We start from the raw sequence: 13,456 nt of genomic DNA, 5'->3' as shown, positions 1-13,456 counted from the left end.
ATATTGGCAGAATGAGTGCACAAAGCAGAGGAAGCAAAAAGTGCAAAGACCCTCAGGTAGAGGCATGTCTTTACGTTCGAAGAACAGATAAGGAGTCAGTATTGCTGGAGGCAAATTAATGATAGGGTAATAGTGGGAGGTAAGGTTAGAGAATCAATGAGATCTTTACTTGGAGATAGGGGACATTCTTATAGTGTGGGTTCTTATAAGGACAATTGAAAAGACTCTAAATTTTACTCTGAGTGACTTAGAAAGTCATTGGAGAAACTGAGCAGAAAAGTGACGTGATTTAAAATATATTAAAAATGATTACTCTGATGGCTTTGATGAGTGAATTAAAATAAGAACAGAAGAAAGGAAGTCTTTTATAAAGCTATTGGATTAATCCAAATTAAGAATGACAGTAGTCTGAACCAGACTGCCCTTAGTGACCATTGTGAATCTGAGGCAAACATAGATATACTGGGACACAGTGGGTGAGTGTAGGTATGTCAAGGGCGAGTCTATTAGGGCTAGTGTGACAATGTATCCTAGATACTCAGACAGTCCCTTTTAAGATCTGTTTTCTAGTTGTAATTATATATAGAGTGCCCTATTTCCCTCTCAGAAGTGCCCTGGATTGGGTGATAAATTATATAGTCATCCTAGTTAGAGCTTAAGAAATGTGGAATTATATTTGGCTGAAATCTAGGACTTGGACTTAGATATTTTTGTATGGTGAGCTAGAGATGGTTTATCTTTATTTGCCTTAGTATCAAGCATATATTACTTGTAATAATTTTTTGGCTTTTCATCTGAATAAATAATATATATTCATTTTCTAAATTATGAAAAATAATAAAATAAAGTGCTATAATCTTATTCTCAGTGTAAATCACTGATAAATATGTATATCACAAGTAAATCACTGATTATATATACACACACACACACACACACACACATACCAGATTTACTTGCATATATACTTCTTTTAGAATACTATGTCCTAGATTTAATTGCATATATACTTCTTTTAAAATACTATGTCCTAATAAGTGAGATATTCATATATCTTGTTATTTTAGAATAGAATCTAACATTTATTGAGTGGTTACTTTGTAACAGGGAATATTCCAAGCATTAAATATATATTATTAGTTCATGTAATCCTCATAATCTGTTTATTCATCAGGTATTATTATTAACCTATTTTACTGAGGAAGCTGAAGCACTGAGTGATTTACTAAACTTGTCGGACATTACACATATTGTAAATAGTGAGTTAAGATTCAAACACATAGTTATGGTATAAGCCATATGTTCTTAACAGTTGTGCTATAATGGCTCTCTAGTGTCACAAGGTAGAGGAAACAATCACCCTCATCCAATTGGTAACTAATTTTGTGTGCTTGTATGTATCCTCCCCACTACAGTGCTTTTCCCTATAATCACACAAGTAATCACATTTCTAACCTCATTAAAAGATGCTGACTTTTGGTTAATTTGTTTAAATAAGCAAACAATCTCCCCTCCAGTTGTAACCATCCCCAATCTCATTCCTTTCTCTGTAATATTACAAACATCCAGTAAAGATTACTAAGTTTTAGGCTTTTTATTCTTTGTGTGAATATTTAATCATCTTATATTTATTGTTCTTCAACATTCTTTCCAAAGAATATATCATGGAGAGCTTTCTAGGCCAATAGACATAGATATAAATTTTTCTCTTTAAATTTTAGAATGACCATACCATAATTTAGTCATCCAATCCCTTACAGAATGGAAATATTTATAGTTCATTATGATTAAAACAATAATGCAGTATGAATCTTACATACATTTTATTTAGGTAAGATAGATTCTTAATAGTAGAAATTTTATATCACAAAATGTTTATTTTAACACTAATATGCAAAATAAATTGCCTTACCAAAAGATTATAGCAATTCATACTTGTAGCCACCTGCTTGATACTGCACATTTCCTCAGAACTTGTTAAAACTAGGTATCAGACTTTTATATTATTTTCCAATTCCAATGGTAAAAGTGGTACTGTAATATTACATTTGCAATTAGCTGAAGTTTATTTGTTGGTGGGTTGGCTATAATTTTTCTAATACTTATTGTCTGGTTGATTGGCATACTACATTTGCATATGCCAATCTGTAATCCTGATTTCATATACCTTCACTCATTTGTCAATTATTAGTAGATAAGGGAGAGGAAGGTTACTTATGAGAAAGAGAAACTATATAGAAGGCCATACCTGTAATCCTAGACAAAAATGTTTGGAAAACAAAAGAGAATGGAGAAAAGAAAAAAATATAAAAGAGGGATCCAGGAGACAGGATATATAAAAATTATTGAAGAACTATTGATCTGGCTATGGGATATAACATGGAAAATAATGGTAAACCAAATGAGAGAATTTAGAGAGGCCAAAGAAAATTTCACTGGGCTGTTTCCTTAACTTGCAAGTCAGTGTATGCCATTGTTGTATATAGGTGAAAAAAATTTGTTCATTTCTTTTCAATAGGGATAATTAAGAAGTAAGAAACTAAATTGCAATCTCATTATTTAAGATTTTAAGAGGAGTCAAGATGGTGGATTAGGTAGATGCTGTGCTTGCCTCTTTTCATGACCATGTCAAAATTACAACTAACCTATAGAACAATCATTATTAGAAATTACCTGAAGTCTAGATGAACATAAGGCATATAATTAAAGACATACAGAAGAAGCCACATTGAGACTAATAGGAGGAGAAGATATGCAGAACAGGCTGGCCCCATACCTGTGTGTGGTGGTTAAAAATTGGAAGAAATATCTTGGCTGTGGAGTACCCCCAGAGGGGTGAGGAGTACCAGCCCCATACTGGGCTTGCCAGCTTAGGTTTCAGTGCTAAGAAGAGAAGACCTCATGAAATCTAGATGTAAAAATCAGCAGAGATTGTGGCTAAAAAACAAGAAGGGTTTCAGGAGTCCCAGGCATTCCTCTTAAAGGGTCAGTGCATGGACTTACCCATTGACAAAAATCGCTCTGAGCTCTACCACTGGGGCAGCAACTCAAAAGGCACCAGAAACATTTGGAGAGTGACTGAATTGTCTAACTTCAGGGCGAGGGCTGGAGACTCAGCTTTCTGCCAGACAGAAGTGCTGACAGAATCCATTTTTTTTTGTTGTTGAGCCCTCCCCGACTGCAGCATGCAGACACAGGCAGCCACCATCACCGAGTCTCCATAAACTTGTCTAACACTGATCACCCTGCCTAAGTGATTCCCTAAGACTCCATCCCACCCAACTTGCCCACCCAAGCCACTTCCAGTGACTTTTCCATACAAATGGCCTGTCTTAGCTTATGCTCAATGAGCCATGAATATCTCTCAAAGAATCAGAAAACCTAAACAAGCAGCATTTAGCCTCAGTGTGTCCTTCGCCTCTTGCTGAACAGCCTCAAACCTTGCACTAGTGAAAACTAGCCAGAGTTCACATCTTGGCTTCCTGAGGCACATCCAAGTCCAGAGTGGGTAGAAGTCATTGGTAGATTATTGGTTGTTCTATCTAGGTTGTCCCAAGCAAGGCACAGACTGTGGCTGAATGTGGTTTGTGGTAAGGCCCCTCCCTGGGGGTCTTGACTTGCATACCCAGTGGCCAGCTTTGGTCTGAGCAAGAACACCACCCAGAGCCACGTTTGAGGACAACATACCCAAAGAGCAGACTGGGAAAGCATAATAGCCCTGCTAAAGTAAATCCTACTCCATAGGGTCAACCCCTACACAATAGCTCCTCCACTGTTGTCACCGGCCAGTCCTTACAACCAATTAGCCAGAGGGTCAGTCCATCTCATTGATGTCCAAACAGCAACCAAGACTCAACTACAACAGGAAGGGACACACAACCCATACAAGTGACACACCCGGAGTACCCGGCTCAGGTTACTTGGCAAGATTGTGCAACTGGGTCCCACAGGACACCTACTACGTAAAGCCACTCTACTAAGAATGGGAAATTTAGGAGACCTACCTAGTACACAGAAACAAACACAAGGAGACAGTAGAAATAGACAAAGAAACATGTCCCAAATGAAAGAACATAACACAGCTCCAGAAAAAAAAAATAAATAAATAAACGAAATAAAGACAAGCAACCTACTGGATGCAGAGTTCAAAACATTAGTTGTAAGGATGCTCAATGAACTTAAGAGTGGATGAACTCAGTGAGAACATTAACAAAGATATAGAAAAAATTAAAATGAAGACAGAAAACATAAAAAAGTCAGAAATAAAAAATACAATAACTAAATTAAAGAATACCTTAGGAGGAATCAAGAATAGATTAGATGAAGCAGAGGATCAAATTAGTGATTTAGAAGATAAGGTAGCAGACAACAGCCAATCAGAAGAGCAACAAGAAAAAAAAAGAATCTAAAATAATGAGAATAGTTTGAGGGGCCTCTGGGACAACATCAATGTACCAACATTCTCATCATAAGGATACCAGAAAGAGAAGAGAGACAGAGCAAGAAATTAAAAACCTATTAAAAAAATAATAATGGAAAACTTCCCTAACCCAGTCAAGGAAATAGACATACAAATCCAGGGAGCTCAGAGAGTCTCAAACAAGATAAACCCAAATAGGCCCACACTAAGACACATCATAATTAAAATGCCAAAGGTTAAAAACAAAGAGAAAATCTAAAAGTAACAAGACAAAAGCAACTAGTTATCTACAAGGGAGCTCTCATAGATTGTCAACTGATTTCTCAACAGAAACTTTGCAAACCAGAGGGATTGGCATGAAATATTCAAAATGATGAAAAGCCAGGATCTATAACCAAGATTATTCTACCCAGAAAAACTATCATTTAGAATTGAAGGATAGATAAAGAGTTTCTCAGATGAGAAAAAGTTAAAGGAGTTTATTATCCCTAAGCTAGTATTACAGGAAATGTTGGAGGGACTTTTTTAAGGAGAAGAAAAATAAATGATAAAAATATGAATAATAAAATGGCAATAACTACATCTAACTACATCTATCAACAATTACTTCAAATGTAAAAGGATTAAATACTCCAATCAAAAGATAGGGTGACTAAACAGATTTAAAAAAAAAAAAGGCTTGTATATGCTGCCTATAAGAGATTCACTTCAGATGAAAAAACACACATATTGAAAGTAAAGGGGTGGAAAAAATATTTTGTGAAAATGGAAACAAATAAACAAATAAAAAGCTGGAGTAGCAATACTTATATCAGACAAAACAAACTTTAAAACAAAGGCTTTAACAAGAGACAAGAAAGGACCCTGTAATCCCACTTCTGGAGAAGCCTAAAACGTTACTCTGAAGGGACATGTAATTCAATACATTCATTGCAGTATTATTTACAATAGTCAATATATGGAGGCAACCTCGGGTATCCATCAATGGATGAATGGATAAAGAAGAGGTGGTATATTATACAATAGAATATTACTCAGCCATAAAAAGAATGAAATCTTTCAACGATATGGAAGGACCTAGAGGATATTGTGCTGAGTTGAATAAGTCAGACAGAGAATGTCAAATACCATAAGATCTCACTTATACGTGGAATCTATAGAAAGAAATAAACAAACAAAATAGAAACAATCTCATAGATACTGAGAATATTTTGATGGTTGCCAGATGGGAGTGGGGTTAAAAGGTGCATAAAAAAGGATAAGAGACTTGTACAAATTGGTAGTTACAAAATAGTTATGGAGATTTGAAGTATAGCAGAAGGAATATAGTTAATAATATTTTAATAACTATGTATGGTGTTAGATGAGTACTAAATTTATCAGAGTGAACACTTGTATTTTATATAAATGTCTAATCACAGTGTTGTAATCCTGAAACTAATATATGGTATACCAATTGTAATTGAAAAATTTAAAAAATATTTAAAAATATTGTTTTGCTAAAAATGATAAAAAAGTAACAATTCAGAAGAATTATAATAATTATTCTATTTAACTATTCTTATTATGGATAGCACTTAAACTTTAGCTGAAGAAGACACAAAGAATCCTCAGAATTTTAAATGTAATTAATGAAAGAACAAACATTATGTTGAATACAAGCAGAGGCTTAAAATTCAGTCCAATATGTAACATACTCTCAATAATTTTTCATGAACACAGATGTTACATTTTGCTTTACCTCTCCTTAAAGCTTTTGTGTATCATTTTTAAAAATCTGTTTTCTAGATGGGAGACCATCTATGAAGACGAAGTGCTGTAGGCATAAAAAAAAATTTTTTAAAAAAAAGAGATTGTAAACTGACAAGGTCCTTGCAATCTGTGAGGTCAACCAAGGGTTGTTTCACACCTCCCAAAAAATTTAAACAAACAAACAAACAAACAAATAATATCTGTTTTCTCTGAAAAGTAGCTGGATGAATATAAAATCTTAAAATTGCATGTGCTTCTGCAGTGAACAGAAAACCTCTGGTATGGGCTTTTCTCACAGGTATGTCTAAGCTGACCTCTGCTTTTAGTAGGTAAACTTCCTGAGGAAGAAGCACGTGTTAACTCAAAGGAAGACCCTTCTGTGTGATTTTTAAAATTTATTTTTGAATTTACATCCAGTAAAATGCATTTTTTTTGCTGTACAGTTTTGTATGTTTTGACATATACATAAATTCATCTAAACATTTCTATCATCAGAATACAAAACAGGTTCTTATTCTAAAGTATTCCTTTGTGCAACACTTATCTTTACCCCAACTCCTAGCAACAATCCTTATCCCTATAGATTTGTCTTTTCCAGGAATCATACAATACCTAAATTATTCAGTCTGGATTCTATAGCTTAAGATAATACATTTGAGATTCATCCCAGTTGTGTGTCAATAATTTTATACTTTTTATTACTGAATAGTATTCCATTGCATGGTTGTGCCACACTTTATACATATCTTACTCAAGGGACATTTAGGTTGTTTCCAGTTCTGGGCTATTATGAATAAAGCTACAATAAACAATCATGAAGAGCTTTTTGTATAAATATAACTTTCGTTTCTCTAGGAGAAATATTGAGGTGTCAGATTGTTGGGTCATATGTTAAGTACATATATAATTTTATAACAATATGCCTGTATGTTCTCCAGATTGACTGCACTATTATTTTGTATTCCTACAAGCATATAGGTGATTTCCAGCAGAATTGGGTCCTTGCCAGTACTTATATTGTCAATTTTGTTTGTTTATTTTTAACCATTTCCTATCTAGGATCCAAGGCTTTCAGACGTCTTATCTCAAATATTCCTCTCATCCTTCTGATAACATGTAATAGCACAGTAGAAACGTGCTTTTAAACGTATGATGTGACTGATTGCTAAAAGAAAATCAAAGAATTTGCTCCAGAAAATCTCTTTCAAGATAAAACATTTAGAAAGAAAAGCATAATAAAAAGATGAAAATAATGGAATCAATGCATTAGTAAGATGACAGATTGAGTGCAGCTGTCTAATTCTAATTGTCCCTTTCCTCACTCTACTGACCATTAAAATTATGAGTGAGATAATATTTCCTGCAGTAATTATTAGTATTTATGTTTCTACTACTGTCAACAAATACTTCATTAAGAAAATAGAATAAAATAAGTTATAATTATTTCAGAAATAAATAAGCAGAATTATTATTTGCACAAAATATGGTTTTCTATCTGAAAAACCCAATAGATTCAAATGTAAATCAATTAGAGAAAAACAAGATTTCCATATAGGAAAAACTATTTGAAAAAAATTTCAAAATCATTAGTTTCCTGTATTCTGATAGTAATCAAATGGAAAATATTGTAGAACAAAATGATAACCCACAGTAACAGCAAAAAATTAAAACAAAACAACAAAATCATATAGCCATTATAAAAAATGATAAAACTATATCTTAAAACTTATATAATCTTTTTTAATTAATTAAATTATTTTTATGGTGACATTGGTGATGAAATTCACTACGTATCATCTGTACACTTTAACAGTAATGTATATATATATTTACATTATGTGTTAACCTCCCATAGTTAGATTTCTTTCTGTCAGCACATATTTGACCCCCTTTACCCTGTCTAACTTTCCCTTCCCTTACCTCTCCTACCCTATGTTAATCACTAGTCTATTGCCTATATCCATGAGTGTCTGTTTGTCCTGTTCATTTTTCGCTTTTAGGTTTATATCCCACATATAAGTGATATCATGTGATTTTCAACGTTTTCTGTCTGGCTTATTTCACTTAGCATGATTATCTCAAAGTCCATCCATGTTTTCTCAAATGACAGTATTTCATCTCTTCTTATGGCTGAGTAATGTTCCATTGTATACATGTACCACTGCTTCTTTAGTCAATCATCTATTGTAAGACACTTCGGTTGCTTCCATGCCTGGCCACTGTGAATAATACTGCTATGAATATTGTATGCTAATATATTTTGAGCATATGGGTTTTCAAGTCTTTGGGGTAAATACCCAGTAATGGGATTGCTGGATTATATGGTAGATCAATTGTTAGTTTTTTGAGGACCCTCCATACTGTTTTCCATAGTGGCTATACCAATTTGCAGTCCCACCAGCAGTGTGTAAGCCTTAATATTTCTCCGCATCCTCTTCAGTATTTGTTATTACATGTTCTGTTGCTTATAGCTATTCTAACAGATGTGAGATGGTATCTCATTGTGGTTTTGATTTACATTTCCCTAATAGCTAGCAATGTTGAGTATGTTTTCAAGTATTTGTTGGCCATTTGTATGCCCTCTAGGGAAAAGTGCCTGTTCATGTCCTCTGTTCATTTTTTGATTGGATAGTTTGATTTTTTCGTTGTTATTGAGTCATATGAGTTCTTTGTATATTTTGAATATTAGGCCCTTATCGGAGGTGTTGTTTGCAAATATATTTTCCCATTTGGATGGTTGGTTCTTTACTTTGTTGATGGTGTCTTTGCTGTGCAGAAGCTTTTTAATTTGATATAGTCCCATTCATTTATTTTTGGTTTTACTTCTTTTGCCTTTGAGGTCTAATTCATAAAATCCTCTTTAAGTCCCAGGTCCTTGAGTTTAGTTCCTATGTTTTCTTCTATGCATTTTATTGTTTGTATTTCTTAATCCCTTTGTCATCTTTCTCTGTCCCACCACCCACTCTCCCATCTAGTAGCCCTCAAAATGGTCTCTGTTTCTATGAATTTATTTCCATTTTTGTTGTTGTTGTTTATTTTGTTCTTTAGACACCAAATGTAATCTAAATCACTTGAAATCATGTGATAGTGTCTTTCTCCATCTGACTAACTTCATTAAGCACAGTACCCTCTAGATCTATCAAGGTAATACTTTTTTCCATCCTGTTCCTTTTAGTCAGTGTGTGTGTTTTAATCTGAAGTGAGTCTCTTGTAGGAAGCATATGTAGGGGTCTTGTTTTCTTATCAATTCAGCCACCCTATCCTTTGGTTGGAGTACTTAATTATTTTCCATTTAAGGAAGTTGTTGATAGAAATGCAGTTATTACCATATTTTATTTATGTTTTTGATACATGTTTTTTTTTTTCTTCTTAAAAACATCCTTCCAACATTTTCTGTAATACTGGCTTAATTTTTATGAATTTCTTTAGCTTATTTTTGTTTGGGAAAATCTTTATCTGTCCTTCGACTCTAAATGATAGCTTTGCTAGATAAAATATTCTTAGTTGTAGATCCTGGGTTTTCACCACATTGAATATTTTGTGCCAAGCCCTTCTGCTCTGCGTAGTTTCTTTTGAGAAATCACCTGCTAGTCTTATGGGTGCTCCCTTGTAAATACCTAACTACTTTTCCCTTGCTGCTTTTAAGATTATTTTTGTCTTTAACCTTTGGTATTTAATGATGATGTGTTTGGTGTGGGCGTCTTTGGGTTCCACTTTCTTCAGACTCTCGGAGCTTCCTGGTGCTGTATGTCTAATTCCTTCACCAGGTTAGGGAAGTTTATCATCATTATTTCTTCAAATCACTCTTCAACTTCTTGTTTTCCTTCAGGTACCCCCATGACTCAGTTGTTTTTACATTCAATTGTGTCCCATAGGCTCCTGCAATTATTATTATAGTCTTGGTTTCATTTTCCTTGCTATTCTGATTGAGTGTCCTTGTCTTCCTCATCCTCATATATCAGTGGTTCTATCTCCTTCTTTATTGACTCTGTATATTTCATTGAATATATTCTTCATCACTGATAATGTGTTCTTCATTTCTGACTGGATCCCTTTGATAATTTCTATTTTATGTTTATCTCTTTGTTAAAGTTCCCACTGAGTTCATCTATACTTCTCCTAAGTTCATTGAGCATCTTTATAACTAGTGTTTTGAACTCTGCATCTGTTAGATTGCTTAACTCCATTATTCCTGGACTTCTGTTCTGTTCTCTCATGGTTTTTGCTTCTTTGTCTTCCCATTTTGGCTGCCTTTCTGTGTCTGTTTCTATGTACTAAGCAAAGATCCTAAGTCGTCTAACTAGATTAGCATGGCTTTGTGTAGTAGATGTCCAGAGGCACAGTCCTGAGAGCGTTTCAGCTGCAAGCCAACTTTAGCCCCAGCCTCTTTCAGCCTGTGCCCCTCCAGGGCCACCTGTTAAGATTCAGCAAGCAATTACAGATGTTATACTTGTAGTTGCATAAAGAACCACAGCAGTAAACGAGATCAGCTGTCACCAGGGTGAGTCTAGGCGCTGCTAAGCAAGCAGTACAAAACTCATTGAGGACACACCTGGATGTGGCTTGGGTGGGGCCACGGGTTGGAGGAGGTGAGTTTCTGGGTATCCTCTGGGCATTGCGACCTCTTTTATCCAGTTTGGTGACATCTCAGCTATGGCAGCACTGTGTCCACATACTGGGACGTGGGAAGTCTCAACAGAAACACTGCCAGCATGTCTGCCTGGGAGAGAGCCTTGCCTCTGGCCCTCACTTTGACAACTCCGTGTCTCCTCTAAGTCCATGGTGTCCCCCCTAACCCCCGTGCAACCTACCTGGAGCTGGTTCTCAGAGTGGGCAGGTCTATCACCGCAAATGTCTGTTTGCAGACACGGCATCTTTAACAGTCATCTGCAGCTGCTTGCTGCAGCAGTCTCCAAGCCCCTCAGCTATTCAGGACCAGGCAGCCTCACATTTTTATCCCCTCCTACCTTCTACTGTTGCAGGTTGATTTATTATTTTTCTCTCTAGTTTTGGTATTTCTGTTCATCTAGATCCTAGTGACTTTCCTTGCTGTTTGTTCTGTGTTTCTGTCACAACTTTGATTTGGTCACAAGGGAGATGAACAAAGCCTCTATCATCTACACCATTTTTTCCTATCTCGAAAATCTTTTTTTAATGTATTTGAGTTGCTAGTGTTTTGTTTAGGAAATTTTCATCTTTATTCATCAGACACATTTGTCTATAGTTTGTGTGTGTGTGTGTGTGTGTGTGTGTGTGTGTGTGTGTGTTGTGTGTGTGTGTGTGTGTGTGTGTGTGATCCTTGCCCGGTTTTTGGATCATGCTAATATTAACCTCATAAAATGAGTTAAGAAGTATTGCCTCTTTTTCAAGTTTTTGGAAGAGTTTAAGAAGGATAGGTATTCAATCATCTTTTAATGTTTGTTAGAATTCACTAGTGAAACCATCTGGTCTTGGACTTTATCTTTTTGGGTGGATTTTTGATGATTGTTTCAATTTCCTTACTGTCGATCAGTCTATTTAGATTTTCCGGTTCTCCGTGGCTACAATACCCATTTTTTTTTTTTTAACAGTGGAACTTGGCCTCTTCTACTTTCAATCTTAGATCTAATTCCCTACAATATATTTCATAGACTTTGCTGGTAGTTTCTGTTATCTGGCAGTGAGCTCTTTTGAATGAAGTACTAAAAGATGGCTCTTGAGGCTGCCCGGTCAACTAATTTAATTATATTTCAGGTATTTTACTATGGGCTGAGGATAACAGAATTAATGGAGAACAAAGATACTAATATAAAAATCCAGACAATAATGAGATTGAATTAAAGCATTCGAAATGGAATATTTTTAAAGATACCAATTCAAGGGATAAGATGGAATTAAAAATGAGAGGATTTAACGATGGGTCGGATATTGAAATTGAAAGAAAATAGTCCGTGATAACTTCCAAGTTTCTTTACTGAGTGATTGGGTGGATGGTTATAGTAATACCAACTGAGTTAAAAAACACAAGGAACACACAGACTGGAGATTAAAATGAGTGAGTGAGGTTGGTATATAATTACTTTCATGTGCCTATAAGACAACTTGGTAGAGAGGCGTAATTCCTACTATTACACCTCTCCGTCATAGCTCATATTGTTCTATTATTGCCGAGACTTATTTCTGCTATTTTGTTTTTTTTTCTTTTTACATAAATCCTTTTTTTTAATTAAGTTTATTGAGATATCATTGGTTAATACAATTATATAATTTTCAGGTGCACATTATGATTTGAAATCTATATATTCTATTTTGTGATTACCACCCAAAGTCCAGTTTCCTTCAGCTACCATACATTTGATCCCCTTTAAGCACTTCACTCTACCCCTACTCCCTTATATTTGAGACCCTTTACTTTTTCTACCTCCTCCTTCCTCCCCCACACCCTATCCTCTGGTAACCATTAGTCCATTGTACATATCCCTGAGTTTTTGTTTGTCTTGTTCATTTGTTGCTTTTAGGTTTATATCCCACATATAAATGATATCATGTGATTTTCAACTTTTTCTGTCTGGCTTATTTCACTTAGCATGATTATCTCGAGGTCCATCTAGGTTGTCGCAAATGTTTCAACCTTTTCTGTCTGGCTTATTTCGCTTAGCATGATTATCTCAAGTTCCATCCATGTCATCATTAATGGCAATATTTCATCTCTTCTTGTGGCCGAGTAATATTCCATTGTATATATGTACCATAGCTTATTTATCCAATTATCTATCGTAGGACACTTCGGTTGCTTCCATGCCTGGCCCTGTGAATGATGCTGCTATGAACATCAGTGTGCAAATATCTTTTTGGATATGAGTTTTCAAGTCTTTGAGGTAAATACTCAGTAGAGGGTTTGCTAGATCATATAGTAGATCAATTCTTAGTTTTTTGAGGAAACACCATACTGTTTTCCATAGTGGCTATACCAATTTGCAGTCCCACCAGCAGTGTATGAGGGTTCATTTTCCTCCACATCTTCTCTAGCATTTGTTATTACTTGTCCTGTTAATTATAGCTATTCTAATAGGTGTGAGATGGTATCATTATGGTTTTGATTTGCACTTCCCTAGTAGCTAGCAATGTTGAGTATCTTTTCATATATTTATTGGCCGCTTGTATGTCCTCTAGGGTGAAATGTCTGTTCAGGTGTTCTCATTTTTTGATTGGGTCATTGTTTTTCTTCTGTTTTTGTTGTTGTTGTTGTTGTTGTTGTTGTTGTTCATTTTGTTTTTTCCCAATTCGGATGGTTGTCTCTTTACC

This window comes from Pteropus alecto, unplaced genomic scaffold, assembly GCF_000325575.1.
Source record: "Pteropus alecto unplaced genomic scaffold, ASM32557v1 scaffold409, whole genome shotgun sequence".
In the NCBI taxonomy this organism is placed as follows: domain Eukaryota; kingdom Metazoa; phylum Chordata; class Mammalia; order Chiroptera; family Pteropodidae; genus Pteropus; species Pteropus alecto.
The sequence above is the reverse complement of the archived record's forward strand: the minus strand, read 5'-3'. Positions refer to the sequence as shown.